At 38.3% G+C, this 20915-nt stretch overlaps 1 protein-coding gene across 2 annotated transcripts in view; it reads left to right on the top strand.

Annotated features, from left to right (window-relative positions):
- The window catches only part of col8a2 (collagen, type VIII, alpha 2), a 259356-nt gene that overhangs the window by 93913 nt on the left and 144528 nt on the right, over positions 1–20915 (top strand). The window contains exon 3 of one of the 2 annotated variants that reach the window (XM_039739393.1): positions 5715–5796. The exons of the other annotated variant lie outside the window; for it this stretch is intronic. The gene's annotated coding sequence lies outside the window, so the exon portion shown is untranslated. The remainder of the gene's footprint in view (positions 1–5714; positions 5797–20915) is intronic. 2 annotated transcript variants of the gene reach the window in all.

Below are 20915 nucleotides of genomic sequence, written 5' to 3' on the forward strand. Positions count from 1 at the left end.
AAGACCTGCTGTTTCACACTGCATGTGACATTAGGAGCCAATCATAGATGATCAGGTGGAAAATATAATGGTGTCTTTCAGAATCCAAAGCATTCTCGGAAATGCAATGCATTGCAGCCTAAGCTACTACTGGGACCAACTTTAATTCTCAGAAAAAAAAACGTGTTATAAAGGAGGAAAATATGTAACTACTTGCTTGCATTGTGAATGGGAGTTAATGGAACAACATCCTTGTGCTTTATCGTTAAGCAAAAATACAGCATTAGCAAAGAAAAGAATCAAATACCTTTGTAGTTTCCATCTCATCGTATGCCTAATTGTGTTGTGTGTGTGTGTTGTGTAGTAGAAAGGGCTTGAATCCGAGCCCAGGTATAATACAAATAAACTCTTTATGTTCTGACCTTTGAAAGATTTGTTCTGTTTTCTGCATTTCCATTAATTAATCTGAGTAAAGAACAGTAATCAAACTCAAAGAGGACCCTGTTGTGCAATGAGAGCGGACTTTGGCAAAGGAGATGGAGCCTTTGACTAGATGCTGCTCCACCCAACATCTTGGGACTCATTACTAGAGACAACATTTGTTTGCAGCTCAAAGCTCTTCTTGGAATGTCTAGGAAATTAAATACATGTATTATTTACACAGATGTACTGCTAGCCAAGGTGCTCTTCAAATATATGCCCTCTCATTATTATTTAAAAAACAATCAGAGTTGATGTAAAAATATTCATATTTCCCATTACCGTAACATCTTTATATTGCCTAACAATTATAATTTAATTTGGATTTTCGTGGAAATGCAAACTTTAAGTTGTCATTCCTTGTTCATTAAATAATAAGACTTGTTTTACCAACATTTATTCATTTTTTAACTGAGCACAACTTGCAGAATGAAATGTAAACACAATATTAAATATTTAAGAGAGTCTTTTACATTTACAGTTAGCAATATATACTGCATGCTTAGCTCTTATTCTGGAATTATAATTTAAAACTGAATTACATCCATAAGTGCATTTCATAGAGGTATCATTTGCAGTTCTTTACATTAGAGCCCTCTTTATGTCAACCTACTCCCTTGCTTGTCTTTTGTTTATTTACCCCAATTATGTTAGAAACTCACTGATATTCTGCTAAAAGTTTAAATGCCTCCAAAATGTCTCCTGTTAGTTAAAAGTCAACCTCTCATATATTGAGCATGCTCAAAGCAAATGTAATTTTCTTTGAGAATAAGAAAAAAAAGGAGACAGAAGGAAAATATCAGGAAAGCCACCAAAAAGGTGACACAATGAAAGTAGTCTGACAGAAGTGACCTCTAACCCATGGAAGTGGCATAAAATTAGCTGCGTTTCCTGGGGTCACAAAAGGTTACAATAAGACTGATGGGAAGCACAGAAAGATGATGGTCACTTGGCTGTGACTGACAGCAGCTCAGGACACTGAAGTTCAAGGACTTGATGCATCTCAGGGTGCTTTAAACTGCATGATAAATGGACTGGATTGTCTTCACGTTCACACAGCATTCAAAGTGTTAGCATATAGGTCAGAGGTCAAGAGTCAGTTACGGCATGAAATACAAAACAATGAAACGCCAAATGTGTATTTCATTCAGTTCAGGCTTCACTGAACTATCCAGATTTTATGACTAGTATTTCCCACTCAGGACTTCCTTACTTCACTTTAACTCACTAGCTACCTTCCATAACAGCTTTGTCTAAAAATCTCTTCACCTATTTTATGTCAGATTTTCAGATGAATACAGTACAATTATTGCTTGCTCTTGAACTAATTAAATATTTGCAAACATTTGCTATGTGCCATTACAATAATAAAGTACTCTGAATGGGTTAGGTGCTCTGTAAATAAAATCAGGATTTGAATTTCATGATGGGATTGTTGGCATCATCGAGCAGAACCTAATTCTGGATAGGGTGCCAATCCATTGCACGACACATTCACACACGCACCTCCAAACACTCATACTGTACACTGCCAATTTACTAAACTAATTAACTTAACATGCACATGCATTGGCATATGGGAGCAAATCAAAATTCCCGAGAGAAAAACTCATGGACACAAGAGGAGAACATAATGCACCCCTCACAGAATGTGCCCAGACCTTAATTAGAACTCAGGACTCTGGAGCTGTGAGGTAGTGTTAGGGAGTCTGGGTTTGTGTGGGCCCTGGGACTGAAATTTTGTCCACTGTTTCACCCCAGGATAGGCACCAGTTCCCACATGCTTGAACTGGATTCAAAAATGGATTGTTGGATGTTCACAGTTTGCTTAATCCAATTGAAATTCTGTGGGACTGAGAGTACTGAACTCATTTATATACATACCTTTTTCATAATTCCACTCTAGAATAGTCTATGCTGGTAGTAAAGGTGCTTTATTTGCACTATAAATCACCTCTGAAAATTATGTGATCGTCAAATGTAATACATATAAATCCTGTAGAAAACATGTAAAATCTAGTATGGTACATGTGCAAAATCAGGATAGGAGACAAGTAAAACCAGTAGAGAAAAATCAAGGCAGCAGATCTAATAAACCAGGAGTTTTCATATACAAAACAAATGTAGCATCCAACCAAAACCAATATTATTCACAGATAACACAAGTGCAAGACACACATAAAACTAATATAGTGTTCTCATATAGCATATTCATAAAACCAGTGCCATGCAGAAGCAAAACAGGAATGAATACACAAAAACCTGTAGAACTGATACAGAAAACAAAAAACAAGTGCGCACTACGCACAGAAAACACTGTGGTATGCAAATCAAAAGCACATGAACGAAAACCAGCGTTGTTCACACACAAACCAATAATATAAGCACATGAGCTTATAATTTGCACACCAATGATATCCACACATGAACCAATGTAGTTTATATGTTTGAAACCAATATTTTACACATTCTAAGCAATATAGTATGCATACAAACCCATAGAACATGCAGAAAAAAACAATATTATGAACACGCCGATCAATATATCACATATGATTTACAGCCTATATTGCTCTTCATAACAAAGTGATTTAAAAGGCTTGTTACTACAAAAGTAGGCTTGAACAGTTTTTATAAATGAGATGATGTAAATGAAACAACCCTGGGTAGTCTTGATTTAAAACTATGGTTTAGTTCATGAGCTATTAATGTGACTCTAAAATAATAATGAATATGAATTTTTGACCATGCTAGTAGTGATTATAATCAGCATTTATTTCTTAGCTACCAAACAAAAAAGGCAATTGAACAAATTTGGTTAATATACTGTACTTGATGATGATATTATTTAATCTAATATACAGCAAAAGGCTGAATATGTGTGTTTCTCCAGCATAGAAATCCGCACTGTTTTAACTTTCTCCACCAAATTTCCACTCATTTGTTCAGAGTAAGACCATAGGCTATGTTTCATTCCAAATTGTTTTGCTTTTGGGAGTTTTATTAAGTGAAGGCTAATTGCATTCATTAGGGAAGTGCCTTTAGGAGGTATTTCTGGACTCAACAGAGGTATGCAAAGTTGATCCCTAAGGTGGTTCAGTCAGTGAAATCTTGGTTTGGGGCCAAAGGCTCTCCTCTAGAGGAATGTACTTAGTGACTACCTTCCACCCTGGCCAGCGCCGGGTACCCCTGCTAATTCAACATAAAGCCAAAATTGAAATCCCTACCAGTGCAACAAAAAAAGAAATATCAGGTCCTGATAAATTGTAATGATTCTTTTTGCATTTATATAGCGCTTTTCTCACTACTCAAAGCACTCAGCAATTGCAGGTTAAGGGCCCTGCTCAAGGGCCCAACAGAGCAGAGTCCCTTTTGGCATTTACGGGAATCAAACCAGCAACCTTCCGATTGCCAGTGCAGATCCCTAGCCTCAGAGCCACCACTCTGCCTGTACTAATGATTGTATTATTATTATTATTATTATTATTATTATTATCCATCCATTCATTATCCAACCAGCAATATCCTAACGACAGAGTCAAGGGGGTCTGCTGGAGCCAATCCCAGCCAACACAGGGCACAAGGCAGGAAACAAACCCTGGACAGGGCGCCAGCCCACCGCAGGGTGCGCACACACACACACCAAGCACACACTAGGGCCAATTTAGAATCGCCAATGCACCTAACCTGCATGTCTTTGGACTGTGGGAGGAAACCAGAGTACCCGGAGAAAGCCCACGCAGACAAAGGGAAAAACATGCAAACTCCACACTGGGAGGACCCGGGAAGCAAACATGGGTCTCCTAACTGCGAGGCAGCAGCGCTACCTACTGCGCCACTATTATTATTATTATTATCAATGACTGTAATACACTCTGTTCACCTTGCCTTAAAAATGTTGATGTTGCCCTGTTCATGATCACACTTTAGTTTAGATATTCATTATAAAGCAGCTATTAGCAGTCTATAAATATTTTCTTCACTATGTTACAAACAATAATTAATAATAATTAAAAGTAATGACTCTTGAAATGTGTTATTGTCATTTTTCATTGTTGTATAATGTAAATTGTTAAAAAATTTTGTAATATATTTTATAACATGAACACAAGTAGTAGTCGCTTACAATGGATGCCTAAAGAAAAGTGTTACAAAAAACACAGTAGTTGTGAAGATTTTTTTAGTGATTATAACCTTACCTATAGTCAGTCAGAATATTATATGCCAATTATACAACATATTCAGTTTCCCTGAATTCATTTATATACAGCACCCTTTCGATTACCATGTTGTCTGTTGTAATATTTACAATATTTAGAAATAAACACAAAATACATTACATTAAAACACCCAAACACCATAAAACAATACATATGCATATATGTACAAAGAATTATAGATACAAACATGACGCTTTTTTATTATATTTTTAAATCTCATAATTATAATAATAATATAAAGAAATTCTACCATAGCAATATGCAGCATGCAGCACCACTAGGACTGCACAGGACAGAATGAATTTCCATATTAAACTGATGCTCAGCATGTTTGTTGTTTGCCCCAAGTGGACATTAGATGGCAGCAGTTCCTGCCTATTATAAAGCAGGAGATGCCAGTAGGATCCCTATTAGACTATGGTGTCCCTCTGTTATGGCATACAAGAAAGAGGTCACAAAAGCCATTTAATAGGAATAGTAGAATTGGTGTTCAGTGACACTGGGACCACAAGTCAGAGTGCTAATTCACTTGTAACTCCTCGTACTTTTTCTGTAATTAGAGAGAATCCCATCCGTACATAACAGCAAAAAAGTGGGCAAAGACTTGCTAAATACGTTTAAAGAATGTTTCTAAACAAACTTTCACTTAGATATTATCAGCTCCACGAGGCTGGCATACACTGCTTCCATACGAAACTAAAGGCAACATTAATCTCTGGATGCACATCCTATGAAATGACCTGATTGTGCTATGGGCAGCACTGTTGAAGATGGCTTCAGTACAGGTGACCGGCTACCTGGGAGGGTTTGACTGAACTGACTCACAAAGAAAGCAGTCTGGCATGATTAAAAAAAAGACTTTTGTGCTTCTACGTTTTACTCAACATCAGAAAGTACTTCTTAACAATAAACGCACAGAAATAATTATTTGCCTTAGCTTTGACAATTTGAATGTGTTTGTCAGTCACTGGAGACTGACCTAATATTGGACACTGTAAAAATATGTCACCCGTTTCATAAGCCTTTTCTTTTTAGCTCCCTTTTAAGCCAAGAATCTGAACAATTTTGACTCCATGAAATGAAAACATTGTGAGTGATCCAAGGACATTCAGTTCAAGTAAGTTTTGGTTCGAGGATTTTTAATACAGATGCACTTTGCATAGAGTTGCAACAAGAAATGTTGGCTGTGTATAAAAATTTTATCTGATGAAATGCAGTTAAAATACAGTCAAGTAAGAAAAAAAGGAATTTTATTTAGAATGGTAATAAATACTGTTGAAAGAGGGTAGGGAAGTAGTGTAGCAGTGGTCTGAGCTACTGTGTAACAGATTAAAGGCCATTCCCAGGTTGCCCACTGACTTTAAAAGGAATTTTCAGATTTCAGATTTCCTTCGAGGTCTTAGGGTCAGACATGCTGGTGTTGTCCATTATGAGGGTGTGTGCATGTTTATGAGTGTGTCTTATGATGAATTGGAACACCGTCAATTGTTTATTACTACCTCACAACTGCTGCCATGATAGGCTTTAGTGCTCCTCCATGTAATTTAAAATTGTAGTTTAAGAAAATCAATGGAGGGATTCTAAATTTCAGTCCATGTGATTAATAACATCATGCTCATGCCACGCTTACATCAGTTATATGTGGCTCACTTGCTTCATGTTATATGGAACAGTCACATGCAGCACAAATATTTAACAGTAAAGGACAGAGTATAGGTTATACTTTCAGAATACCAACTAAGACATTGTAAATTCACCTGGAATGGCTACATATCAAAGATGGGTGTTATTTAAGTCCTGTTTACTATGTTTTACATTATGTTATTTAATATTTGTAATTATCTGAAACACTTGTTTGATGTTTTCTGTATTGGCTCCTGACCTCTAGGTTTCATTAGGTTTTCTTCTACTTATTTCAGTTATCAGGCATAATTTCGGAATGGGTAAAAAGAGATTCCAGTTATTGTAGTGGCCATTATCCAACTAGTACACACAAAATAATAATACAAATAATATCCAACAGCTGTAAAGATAAAACATTCTCTCAGTTGAGACTGCAAAAAATGGTGATTTACACAAACAGCTGATTTTGAAATTTTGGATAAGTGAAGGCTTTTATAAATATATGTTGTACATTAAACCACGTATGCTCCTTTATTTCAGTGTTCATAAATAAGGGAGTTAGATTAGATTAGTTCAGGTCAGGTTGGGAAATGCGCCCTGGTACAGTGTGTTGCCACACTCACCACATGACAAAACAGCTTTGGATTCTGGTTGGAAACATGTGGTCAAGTCCCAATCTCCAGAAATGACCATGCATCAGCCATAGCCAGAAGTTATGTAGGCATCCCTTTGGCCTGGTCCAGCCACTTGGGTCCTCAACAATAAGGATCTTGCGCGCTGGATCACTGGTTCACATGGCCATAGTGACATAACTGATGCTCTGTCACAATGCAGGTAATGTGCTTCATTTGGAACTCCGTGAGCAACCGCTCATTCAACACAAAGTCAAACCAGCGGTACCCAAGCATTCTCTGAAGAGACACAGTACCGAAGGAGACCTGTTTTCATCAAAGGTCACTGGATAGAGTCCATGTCTCGCAACCATATAGCAAAACAGGAAGCACCAGAACTCTAAAGACTTGGATCTTCGTTCCTTTTGCATAGATACCGGGAGCGCCACACACCCCTTTTCCAGTGACCACATGACCCCCATGCGCTCCCAATCCATCTACTGACTTCATAGGTAGAGTCACCAGAGACATGAATGTCACTGCCAAGGTAAGTAAACCTATCAACACAGTCGACATTCTCTCCGCAGACAGACACACTGCTGATGGCTGTGCCCAAGAGGTCATTAAAGGCCTGTTTTTTATCCAGGACACTCATAAGCCCAGACACTCAGAGTCCTCGCTCAGTCTCTTGAGAGCCCTAATCAGAGCCTCCATGGACTCTGCAAAGATCACAGCATCATCAGCATAGTCAAGATCGGTGAATCTTTCTTCACCAACAGATGACCCATAGCTGCTAGACTACACAACCTTGCCCAAAACCCAGTCCATGCAAGCATTGAACAGAGTAGTAGCAAGACCACACTACTGACGAACCCCAGAATCAACTGGGAAAAACGCAGAGGTTCTGCCTCTACTTTGCACAGCACTCACAGTACCAGTGTACAGACCGGCCATGATATCCAGCAACCTTGAGGGGGAGTCTTAGGATTTCCTACAGGGCAGCTCGATCAAGGCTGCAAAGAAACTCTGCTGATATTCACGTTTGCACTCCATGAGAACCCTCAGTGCCAGGATGTGGTCAATTGTAGAATTCTTAGGCGTAAAACCAGACTGTTCCAGTCGCTGGTAGGTGAGGAAGTGATCATGGATCCTAGTGAGGATGACCCTTGCAAGGACCTTGCCCAGCACTGAGAGCAGTGTTATCCCCCTGTATTTGCTGCAATCCAGGCAATCATCCTTCCCTTTCCATATAGGGACAACAGTACCCAAAATATTACAGTATCTGAACTTGCAGTAACTCGCTATGAGATGTAACAGTTCAAACAACTTACATAAAAGCAATAGAATATTTCTCATTATATAAAATGAGGCCAGGTCTGAATCTTTACTTTTATCCTCAATCCAGATCTTTGCCTCTTACATCTACAGACAAGCTTGTAACTTGCTCCAGATATTTGTTTTTTCATCCTTTCATCTTCAGATGAGCAGCTCTTCAAATAGAGCGTAACTGGACTTTTTAGGTGGCAGTGATCTCAGTATTAGCAGATCAATACAAGAAAATTTAATATATCCCACTTTACATTCCTCAGAGTCTTTTATATTCTTAAATGTTGTTTCTCAAGTTCTTTGAGAGGCAGCCAAGGCGGGCCAGTGTACAGGCCTGCATTGACAGCAGCATCTCTTCAGTTTAGTTTGAAAATTCATTCAAAAATGTATGCAAGAAGCCAGAGGACAATTCTTCCACTGGAAGATATGAAATTCTGAACTATTCAAATTACAAGAGCAAACATATTTATTTCCAATTACTATGGTTCAGAATTTTAAAAATACTACTTTATAAAATTGACTGTCAAGAATGTACATCATCCACACCTAAACATCCTGGTGTCTATCAGTTCAGTGACTTTCAGTTTCTAATTATTAAGTGTGTCTATGTTGGGTCGAGTTAGAAAAATAGAAATATGATTTTTAATTTTTTTTTCAAATTGTCAAGTGAGGTGGTTGATTCCTAGCCCAGTCAGTCTCTCTTTGGAAATTAGGCCTTCTTGTCTTGGTTTATCCAGGTTCTCCTTCTACTGTACGTTCAAATAATGTACTTGTATAGTCACATGAAAAAGTATGTACACCCCATGGAAATTGTTGACTTTTTCAACATATTTGAACAGGCAAACAGTATACTTTTATGCACACAGTGCCCCTTTCTTGGAAATGTTAGCATTTTTCTAACTGCCCACCAGTCCTTGACATTGATTTGGTGAAGTTTTAAACTACTCCTCCATGCAAAGTTCCTTCAGTTGAAAGATGTTTGTGGGTCTTCTTGCATGTACTGCCCATTTCAGATCCCTCCACATCATTTCAATTGGATCAAAATCAGGGCTTTGACTAGACCAATCCATAATCCTCCATTTCTTCTTTTTGAGCCATTCCTTGGTGGCCTTGCTTCAAAGTATTATTGTGTTGAATGATCCGTTTCCAGTTCCACTTCAGCTTTTGGACAGACGACCTCACATTCTCCTCAAGCATACTTTAATATGATGCAGAATTCACAGTTGATTCAATGATTACAAGCTGCCCAGGTCCTGAGGCAGCAAAGTAACCCTAACCATAACATTTCCACCACCTCACTTCACAGTTGGTATGAGGTTCTCTTCCTGAAGTGCTGTCTTTGGTTTGTGCCAAACATGTCTACTGTTACTGTGGCCAAACAACTCTATTTTTGATTAATCTATCCAGAGCACATTGTTCCAGAAGGCCTTGTCATTGCTCTAATGTTCTTTTTGGAAAACAGCAGCTTTTTCCTGGCACACATCATATGAAGAACAAATGTATACAATCTCTTTCTGAGTGCAGATGCATGCACTTTGACAGCAAATTTCGGAAGAGTTATCTGTAGACACTGCGATGAATTTTGTGGTTCTTAGCAACTTCTTTTATTATCAAATGGTCAATTCTGGGCTGAATTTGCTGGGCTGGCCAATCCCTTGCCACAACCTTCTTCTTGAAGATCTTAGAGAGCTCTTTTGATCTTGGCATATTGACACCACACACATCAGTAGCAAAGAGAACACCAGACCCTTCATATCTGGAGCTTACTGTAAATAAGAGAGGGTCACCTGCATGCTCCCTAGGGAGTTTCTAATTATTGGCACCTAATCTGGAACTCCTGATTCTAATTTTAGGGATTTATAGTGCTGAGGACTCTATGTAGGGCTGTACTTACCTTTTTCACATGACAAATTTGCATTTTTGTTAATTTAGAATGTGAGAATGAATATACAATGCCAATTTTAAGTGCCATTTGTTCAAGTATATCACCTTTATCTCTAGTTACTGTTTGTATTAAGGTCTGATATTTACCTGTTCAAATAATGGGTCGACTTCTGTTAGAACAAACTGTGTTCTAACAAAATTGCCTTTTTTTACATTTTTTTTTTGTATCCTAGCAAATTTGCTATAGAACTAATGTTAAAATATGTCATAAAAAAAAGCAAAACATGCCCATTTCTTCTGGCCTTGGACCAAAAATCACGATTCAGGAGCTCCAACAGCCAATTGGATTGCTCTTTTATGTCACTTTCGTCATGCATTTGCAACAGAATGGAGCTCAAGAAGATTATTGCCGCAGACTGAAAACATTGTGGATGGATCTATGGGTGAGAACACAACTTCAGCTGTGCTTGCAGCGCTCTGGAGGTCTGTAACTAGACTCTATGAGTGAATTGAGCACGATCGCGGCGGCAGGGATTAAGGGAGATGACCAACCTGTGATGCTGCTGCAGTGAATCAGGTTTGGTTGACAGAGCGAGTTTATGTGGTTGGCCATCAAGAACAGGTTGGGAAACAATTTATTAGATGATACCACCTGGGGCGCCATTTATGAAAGTTAAAGGGCATGTGCTCCAGAAACCAAGGGGTGCTGTTTATGTAACTCAAGTGGCGATTGCTCCAGTACGTCTGTGTTATGTACACTGAGAGGCGCTATTTTTTTGGAACTAAAGGGGCATTTACTCCTGACACAGAGCGGGACCTCCGATTCTTTCTCAAAGAATAATAATACTGACTGCCGCACACTATGGACAACAAGCATAACAAATATTAGGGCTCCGTATGGGTTTCAACCTCTCGCAGTCATAAAGAAAAAAGATGTCATCGAGTTTTGCATTCCACTACTGCAAGTATGTGCTATGGGCAAATTCTATTATAATGAAATTAATGTTATAACAAACTGTTTTTTCCGTCCCTGGCACTTTGTTCAAACTGAGTTTGACCTGTGTGTTGAAAAAGTTAACAATTTCTATGTGGTGTACCTACTTTTTCTAATGACTGTACATTTGGTTAACATACAGTAAGCCTGCTGTGAGAATGTGTGCAAGAATGTGCTCAGTGAAGGAGGCTTTCTTGGGCCAGATGATCCTGGGATATTAGGCAATATATAGGCAGTGTGAATACCCAAATAACTAAATGAGTACACTGGGAGAAAAAAAAAACAAAAAAAAAAGAAGAAAACTCTTTGCTAGTGTAAAGTTATGATAATCAGTAGGAACAACCTACAGTATCAGGTGAATATTTAGGGCATTGGAAAATACATGTTCTATTCAAGATAGAGCACTTTAAAGTTCATGACTTGGCTTGACTTCAGCTGTTAATAAAGTATTTGGAGAGTTAAGCCTAATACAAAATTATTTAGCATGATAACATAATGGCTATGGAATTTCAGAGGCTCTATATAGTTGGTAAACAAGTCTCCTACTGTCTTTTCCTTTTAAAATTAACATATTCACTCTTTAATAATCTACAACACTTTAAATAAGCTAAGGCACATCTATCATGAATGCTGAAGTATTTGTTATAAACTACACATTCACAGTAAATATTCTTTTTTAATTTGCTTTACTGCAATAAAGGCCAATGATTTTCAGTATGGGGATTTCAGCTACACACAAGTTGGGTAGCTTCCTTTCACCAACACACCTGTACTTTGTTCTGTTTATGGGCAAAAGACAACTTTATTCATTACTTGATGTTTCAAACATTATTTGCATCGTCTGGTTTAACACAAGAACATAAGAAATTTGACAAACGAGAGGAGACCATTTGGTCCATCAATCCCGTTTGTTTAGCTAAGTTGTCCCATTACCTCATCCAGATTCTTCTGAAAGGTTATCAAGATTTCTGCTTCATCTACATGTCTTGGTAGTTTGTTCCAGAGTCCCACAACTCTTTGCATAAAGAAGTGCTTCCTTGTTTCAGTTTTAAGTGCACTTCCTCTTAATTTCTTCTGACGGCGAGTATGTGATTCACCCTGAGGCTGAAAGGATGTTGCTGGATCTGCTTTTCCAATGCCTTTGAGGATTTGAAAAACCTGAATTAGCTCTCGCTGCTTGAGACCAGGTTTCCTTCTGGTTTCCTCCCACAGTCCAAAGACATGCAGGTTACGTGCATTGGCATTCCTAAAATTGTCCCTAGTGTGTGCTTGGTGTGTAGGAGTGTGTGTGTGCCCTGCGGTGGGCTGGCGCCCTGCTCAGGGTTTGTTTCCTGCCTTGTGCCCTATGTTGGCTGGGATTGGCTCCAGCAGACCCTCGTGACCCTGTGGTTAGGATATAGCGGCTTGGATAATGGATGGATGGATGGATGCTCGAGACCACACAGGTTTAATTCTCTGTGTTTGTCAGAGGAGGACATGTGTTTAAGTCTTGGGATGCACTTGGCTGCTCTCCTTTGCACAGCTTCAAGTGCTGCTATGTCTTTCTTTTACAGTGGTGACCAGAACTGCACACAATACTTCCGATGCAGCCTGACTAGTTTGAGCATAAGATCCCTTGATGTAAATTCAACAGTTTTTTGATATAATTTAACATTTCATTTGCCTTTTTAATTTTTTTCTGTACCTTGCTTAGACATTGGTGATTGGTGACTGACAAGTGTGTATCACACCCACATATGGTATAATGTGGCCTTTTAAGAATAGCTGAGAGATGTTCCCATCATTTATTTAGTGCCACAGGTCAATGTTTGTGTAAACGGCAGTTCTGACAGCGGTTTTGGTGTTATGGCATGCCAGCTGACACCAGGCTGTCTCATAACCCTGCTGCATTTCATGGCCCTGTTTTGCTACTTTTTAAAATTAAATACTTCATTTCAGAGATATATACCTGGTTAAGTTGTGAAGTGAGCAGACAGGTTAAATGTGATTTTTTGTGGATTGGATTGTTTTATGACTACAGCCTAGTGAATCCAGTCTAATTATCCCCTTCTCCCCTTTTGTTTCAGATGCTTAATTTATATAAATAGCAGTGTTTCAAATAAAAAAAGAGATATGTGACTTTTTGGAAAAGTTCAGTGAATGGCTTTTTCATGTGTAAAATAATCCGTAAGTAAAAGCAATAAGTGGCATACAAAAATGATGGCGTTCCTGAGGATATTTTTGCAGAAAGTGTTTTTTATTTTTTATTTGTCAGATGTGAAAGCAAAAGAGGAAAGAGCACAAGCATGTATTCAAAGAGTCTGGCATGTTGCGGTTGGGGAAAGTGAACAAATTCCCCATCTGACATCATTCCCTCATTAGTCCATTAACTGTGGACTCCTCTGAAATGGGCATCAAAAAATACTCGCAGGGCATATTTCCAGGTTACTGTTCAAAAATGCAGGAACACTCCAGTTCTTACAGAGGTGCCTTGTCCTGGGATCGTTTCTGTAATATTTATACATGCTTGTAATTTCATAGCATCTGGCAGTCACTCAGTTTATTTCTGGTAAAAGACCCACCCAACCTTTCACAGGCAATGAACTGCATACCTTTGGTTCCATAATCTAATTCCTATGTAAGCCCTCCCTCCTTCAGATGAGACATATAACTGCAAATCCATCTGCTGTTTTCCTTTCCAGTGACGAGAGACTCCTAGTCACTACTTCTTGAAAGAGTACATGGTTGTTAACCTCCCATGAGTGAGTGGGTCAGTTTCAGCCCTCCAGTATTTTTTCTGAAGACGTTTGATTGAAAGGCACTTTTGTTAACACTGTTAGTGATGTAGTAAAATCTGGAAAGGCATTCTGTGTTTAACAGCGCCATCTGTGACCCTTTAAATAATTAATCACACCTTTGTCTTATACAATAACCCTTTGGCAACCATATTTTTAAAATTGTGTATTTTTCTTTTAGACCGACTAAAGAGAGTGAGATGATGCATCCCAGTAGAAGTTTTCAGCCATGGGTCTGGTGCCCCAAAGTCTAAATTATTTTTTGAGCACTGACAGCACAGTGATAAGATAACAACTGTTAATATAATGGTAAGATGAATAATATACTGCTGACTGTCTCATGAGGCACAATTTGTGATTATAACCTTCCCCAGATATTCTCAGGTAAGACTTGGGTTCTGAGATAAATGCCAAGTCACAGCCAAATCAACAAAGATTGTGTCTTTTATATATCTGGAATAGCAGAAAGGCTTATCTTGTACAGCTTAGATATGGTTAGTAAACATGGGCTAACTTAAATCACAACAATGCTTAAAATTAAAATTAGCAAACAAACATAAGAGAAAAGCATATCTAACTATATTAGAATGTAAAAAGAAAAGAAAAACGGAAATTAATGGTTCTCCCATATGGTTACTATATTAGTAGGTGTTTTTCTCAAGTATCAGGAACCAAGAAAATACTTGTAATAAACTAATAATCCTAATCACAACAGGTACATTTTAAAACATGGAGTTTAATAACAAGAAGTTTACTAAAAATTAGCAAAATTACTGTAATATCCATAGCATAATACAATAAACAAAAGCAACATCAAGAAGTTACTCTGAAGAAAACAAAGAGTCTTGACAATTTTTTTTTTTTTTTACCTGGAATTGCTACTCAGCTTAGATGGCCGAGTGTCAGGCACTAAAACACAAAATAAGACACTTTCATATTACTTCGTTTTGTTTATTCTCTTATAAGGTGTGCAGTGTGCCATGTTAGGAGCCTTTGATTCGCTGGTAAAATAAATTCTGAATATGAAGGATCTACAGGTCTTATATTGAAGTATACAATATTAAGAGAACTATTTCTCTGTTAAGCCACCTTCATATATCTACAGTATATTTATTCATACCATGTATCTGTACTACTGATCAGTATTCATATCTATACTCTTCCTTGTATATGCTACTACCTGTAAATTCAAATATCATATAGATATACAGTATATATTCTCATTTGTATGCTGAGTTATTGCACCTTACTGTTTATTGCACTTTATGGTACTATTTGCAACCACTGTCTATTGCACCATACTCTACTATTTGCAGTTTCTTTTGAGATGCTAAACTGTATTTCATTATACCTGTACAATGAGAATAAAGCTGAACCTAATCTAATCTAATCCAATTTTATCTAATCTCTGACCATTCCAAAGTGAAGATATTTTAATATGTGACATATTACAGAGACGAATGACTACTCTACTGATGCTGAGTAAGACTAAAAGAAGCCCTCGTTAAAGTCTTGTTACACAATAGTGTATGAGAAATACTGTAGATGCATATTTCGCAGTGTTAACCGCTTTTTTATCCATTTCTTTTCTATAACAAGACAAAGAGCAAATTAGATTCCCCCTGAATTCTTAAAGGCCTCTTACTGAGTAAATACATGTTCTAGCTTTACACAAAATGGCTTTCATGGCATCACATTTCAATATTTGCTCCGTGTGCAATGGCACAAAACCAGCATAGACACAAGGCAGATACCGTATAGCCTCATCATCAGCCAAATGGCAAACTGGAATGTTCAAGTTCTCAAAAATAAAGAGTTGTACCAGAATATCAGAAACAGGTTAAAAATGTGATCACAAGGCACCACACCCAGAGGGCAAAGAAACATTAGCAGCTTGTTCAGAAACATCAGGTCCCAGCAAAGTGATGATGGCAAAATCTTCTTAAAACAAAGTTTAAATTCAGAATGCACTTGCTGTCAGAAATTCCCTGCCTCTCCCCAAACTATACGTTGTATGGCCACTTTAGTCTGATATTTCCATGCAAATATTGTGCTTTTTTTTATTTACATTTTGCGGTTATGCCATGAGGTGCTATGTGAACTGATAGGCTATATTCATCTCCATTAATGTTGCCATGTTTAGTTCTATCAGCTTACAGATTCAAGAGCCTGGCTTTACTTCAGAGAAGTCCATATTAGGTCCTCTATGATTGTAAATGTAATATATGAGTAGACCCATGTAAGTTTGGGTTCCACCTTGTGCCTGAATCTGTCAGGATAAGCTCTGGCTCAGGTTGGGGAGCATGCACTGGCACAGTGCATTGCAACACCCACCACACAATGAAACAGCTTGGGATCCTGGTTTGCAACCCCCAAGGCAGACACACGGTCAAGTCCTACCCCTTCGAAAATGACCATCTATCTGGTGCAGCCAGGTGTTACGTGGGGGTCCCCTTGGCCTGGTCCAGCCACCCGGGTGTTCAACAATGAGGATCCTGTGAACCCGATCACTCTTTTGGAATTGTTGCGACATGACTGTAGTGCCGTAACTGATGTTCCCTCACAATGCAGGTAGTGTGCCTCATTTAGGACTCCATAACCAACTGCTCATTCAACACAAAGTCAAACCAGTGGTACCCAAGGATTCTCCGAAGAGACACAGTACCAAAGGAGTCCAGTCTTCATCTCAGGTCACTGGATAGCGTCCATGTCTCGCAAACTTATAGCAAGACAGGAAGCACCAGGACTCTAAAGACTTGGACCTTTGTCCTTTTACAGAGATACCAGGAGAGCCACAAACCCCTTTCCAGTCACCTCATGACCCTCAATGCTCTCCCAATCCATCTACTGACTTCATAGGAAGCGTCACCAGAGACATTACTGTCACTGATGAGGTAAGTAAACCTCTCAACAAGGTCGACATTCTCTCCACAGACAGTCACACTGCCAATCACTGTTCCCAAGAGGTCATTAAAGGCATGGATCTTGATTTTTATCCAGGGCACTCACAAGCTCAGACACTCAGACCCCTCACTCACTCTCTTAAAAAAATTTATAACTAAGCTTTTCAAAATAAATGGATAGTTGTTTTGTGAAGGTAGCTGTTTTGTAAATAGATTTTCCAAAGCTGATTGGATTGATTCCATTCTTAAGGTTCTGGCTTCATTTTAGAGTTGGATGCCCTTCCTGACACTAACGCTCTCTATTTATTCGGGCTTGGGACCGGCACTAAGTTAGGCTGGTTTGCTCCACTACAGGAAAAAAATGTTAGATATGGCAGAAATGAGACTGTTGAGAGTTGTGTAAAGTTAAAATAAAGGACAGAATAAGAAATGAAACAATGAAAGGTACAATAAAAGTGGGAGCGATCTAAGAAAGTACAGATAAGGAGGTTGAGGTGGTATGGACATGTGATGAAGAGACACAATGAACATGTGGCTAAAAGAGCGATGGGAAATACAGGTGAAGACAAAGTGAGGGAGGACAAAGTGGAGGAGGATGGATAAAGTAAAAGAAGATGTGAAGGAGAAGGGCTTGACTGGAGAGGAGTTGCAGGGCCAAGTTTTTTGGAGAAGGTTGATCGACACATCAACCCCACATAGAAGTAGGAAAAGATAAAGAGGAAGAAGAAGTTGTTATGTAAATAAATAATTGGGCAGAAAAGCATGTTTAGAATCATGTTTCTATATGAACATGATAGCATTAGGGATATTGCAGTTTAATATGATGTATGCAAACTTATGTATCACTTATGGAGTGAACTATCAATAATTTAAGTCCTAGAAGGAAAACTATGCCCATTTTTAATCTCTGTCAGGATGTAAAGTTTTCACACCTATTTGCCTCTTCATTCTGTGCCTGATTATTCTGCAAAGATAACTTGCCAGACATTTGGAGACATTTGTTCATAATTGCTGCCATCTATCATCTGCATAGAGTGACCCTCCAAACACTCAATGCTTAATTTACAATTTACACAGGCCACTGGCCAAGTACTTTAAACTCGGAGGAATTGTAAATTTGAATAATTATGCTAGATTTTGTCTTCAGGACACGATCTTACTTACTGCTAATGATGATTGATACAGCTACCTTTGGCATTCCTGTGCTCTGTGTGCTTGTATGTACAGTATGTGGAGGAGTAATAGCTGTTCTGTTCTTTTATAAAAAGTAGAAAATGGAGTGTTTGGTTTTATAAAACATGCAGTAAAACAGGGGAAAACATTTCATACTCACAGCATGTTTCTTTTACATTACCACAACATGCAGTCCACCCCCTAAAAAGTGAATAAAAATGCAGAACATATGGGAAATGCCAGAGTAAAGAGCATTTGAGATTTTCTTGAATGGTTTGAAAAATGTTAAACCATAAGATAACATTACAAGCAGGCACCACCACAAATGTTTCAGCAAAGGAACTGTCAAGAGCCCCCATGCTGTTTCATTTTTACTTTGATAAAAGTCAGGTCAGCTGTGCTCTTGGCAAACTACCTTGGCAATATGCATTTTGGAAAACATATATGCCATATAATTTTGATTATATACAAGCCTTTCAGATTTAATTTTGTATTGTCACTTTTTTAATGTGATACATGATAATGAGCAGCATAAATGTCAGAAGTACTAATCAGTAAATTTGAAGATTATCGTAGCAGTGCACAATTCTGGTCAGTGCTACTCCTTTCACTGCTCTTTTAGGAAGCCTGCTGTTCTCAGAAAGGACTGTTTGCTTTGCCAAACTAGGGTGGTAATGGTGGCAGGTTTGCCTTTTTATAGGCTGGCACTGAAGCTGCTCATTTGTATAACAGAATGCCAGCTATCATTCTGTTCTGTTCTGTTTCATCCTCTAGCTGATTTAGCACTGCCACTGCTTTTCTTTCCTGCCTTCCTCCACTGCTGCCAGAGTCAGAGCAGTTACAAGGCAATTCTGTTTATAATCCAGTGAAATTATTTGTATGAAGGCCCTTGCTATACATGAAACATGTGTATAAAAAGGCTCCTTCTATTTCATAACCTTTTTGTTGTTGCACTATGTATTATTTTTAACAAATTGCCTGCTTTCACTTTTGGGTCGCTAGGGCAGGATCACAATGCTGAACTGAAGTTGACCTTTATACTTATAGCAGCTTTTGGCCCAATCTAGAGAACTGATTGCAGGATCCTGCATGAACAACTTTCTTTTTTGCTGTGAATGTTTGATTTAGTAGACTCTAGAGGGCTGCCAGTAACTCTGAGAAGCAGAAAAAAAAAAATCAGTGGGTCTGTCTTTATATCTTCTATCTATCTGACAGGCTACTCCATTTCAAAATTTAATATCCTATTCAGTTGAACTTGAGGAAGAAAGCATATCATTTAAATTAGGCATAAATAACAGCATAAGCACTGAATTTTGATTTTCACTGATCTAAGTCTCAATATACTGTATATTTTGAGAACCGGAATTACACTCCAAGAACCCAGATATCAAATATAATGCTTAATTTGAAAAAGGAAGACAAAAACAAAAGGAGCTTTAAAGTATGAAATAATAAGTACAGAAAAATATTTTTTCCACCATGTCACTGAGCTTGTCCACCTTCCATTATGTCATGTAAAATTCACAACTAGGAATCTCTCCTTCTTTCTCTTGCTCTCTCTATTCCTTGTCTCTATGACCATTCTAGCTCCCTCTTAATAAGCCTAATAAGCCCAACTAATTTCTCAATGCTAGATTCAAAGTGATCCAACAGGTAGAAAACTTTTGAACTAAACCATGGCACCACTTCTAGGTGTCTCCTCAAAATAACTTCTGGGCTCTGGTCTGTTCCATACAATTTTGAAGTTTTAAACTCAAAGTGGACTCTAGTGCCCACTACTGGTGTATATGTCTAATGCAGCTTTCCAGCTGGCTGTCCTCTGTGCTTCACATGGCTTGGCTGCTGCCACCAAGCATTCTGAGTGAATAAGGAAGACATCTTAGCATTCAACCAGGACCTCTCATTCATTTACATTTACATTTATTCACTTGACAGACCCTTTCATTTAAAGTGACTTACTAAAAGAGGTCAAAATAATCAAGGAAAAATCAGTCTGTTGGACTGTTTTGGAATAAGCTTTTCATTACAAGGTTATAAAATTGATCATCACAAGTGAAGAGCTTTACACCAAACAGAACACAAAACTAGTTCATCTTTCCTTAGTTCCAACAACCTATCGATGTCACCATGAAAGGCAGATATTCACAGAACAAGGGAGTCTTCAAACGCTTCTTAAACACATTGAGGGAGTCAGCAGTTCAGATGGAGGTGGCAGCTCATTCCAGCAACTAGGAGCTACATATGAAAAGAGTCTGGATTGAGATTAGATGCCATGCAGAGGTGGCATCTCCATACTGTTTTCAATAGTAGATTTGGATGGGTGGGAAGGAGAATAGGACTTCAAGAGTGACTCATTATACATTGAGGAACATTTACTTTATGGTCACCTTTTTCCGCAGATTAGGCTTGCCACTTCTTGGTTTCCATCCAGACTGTTTTTCCTGTTTTCTTCCATGTAAACCACTGCCACATAGGAGAAACAGCTTCTGCATTACATTATTACAGTGATAGATAGATAGATAGATAGATAGATAGATAGATAGATAGATAGATAGATAGATAGATAGATAGATAGATAGATAGATAGATAGATAGATAGATAGATAGATAGATAGATAGATAGTGATATTGACAGCATGATGTCATAACTGGTGCTACTGCCTCACAGCTGAAGGGCACTGGGTTCAAGTGCTGCCCTGATCACTCTCTGCGTGAAGTTTGCATGCTCTCCCTGTCTCTGTTTGAATTCAGGTGCACCCACCCACTGGTGAATTTGATTTGGATGAGTGTAAATGACTGTGAATGTTTGTGTGACTATGATGGACTTTTGGCCTGCACAGGCTGATGTTTTCCTTCTGCCTCTGGTTTCACATTATGTTGCACTAGAATGATCAACTTCAGAAAGCCAATGGATAGATTCCTTTAGAAAATGAACAGTTTGGTAATTA

Source organism: Polypterus senegalus, chromosome 17, assembly GCF_016835505.1.
Source record: "Polypterus senegalus isolate Bchr_013 chromosome 17, ASM1683550v1, whole genome shotgun sequence".
NCBI lineage: Eukaryota > Metazoa > Chordata > Cladistia > Polypteriformes > Polypteridae > Polypterus > Polypterus senegalus.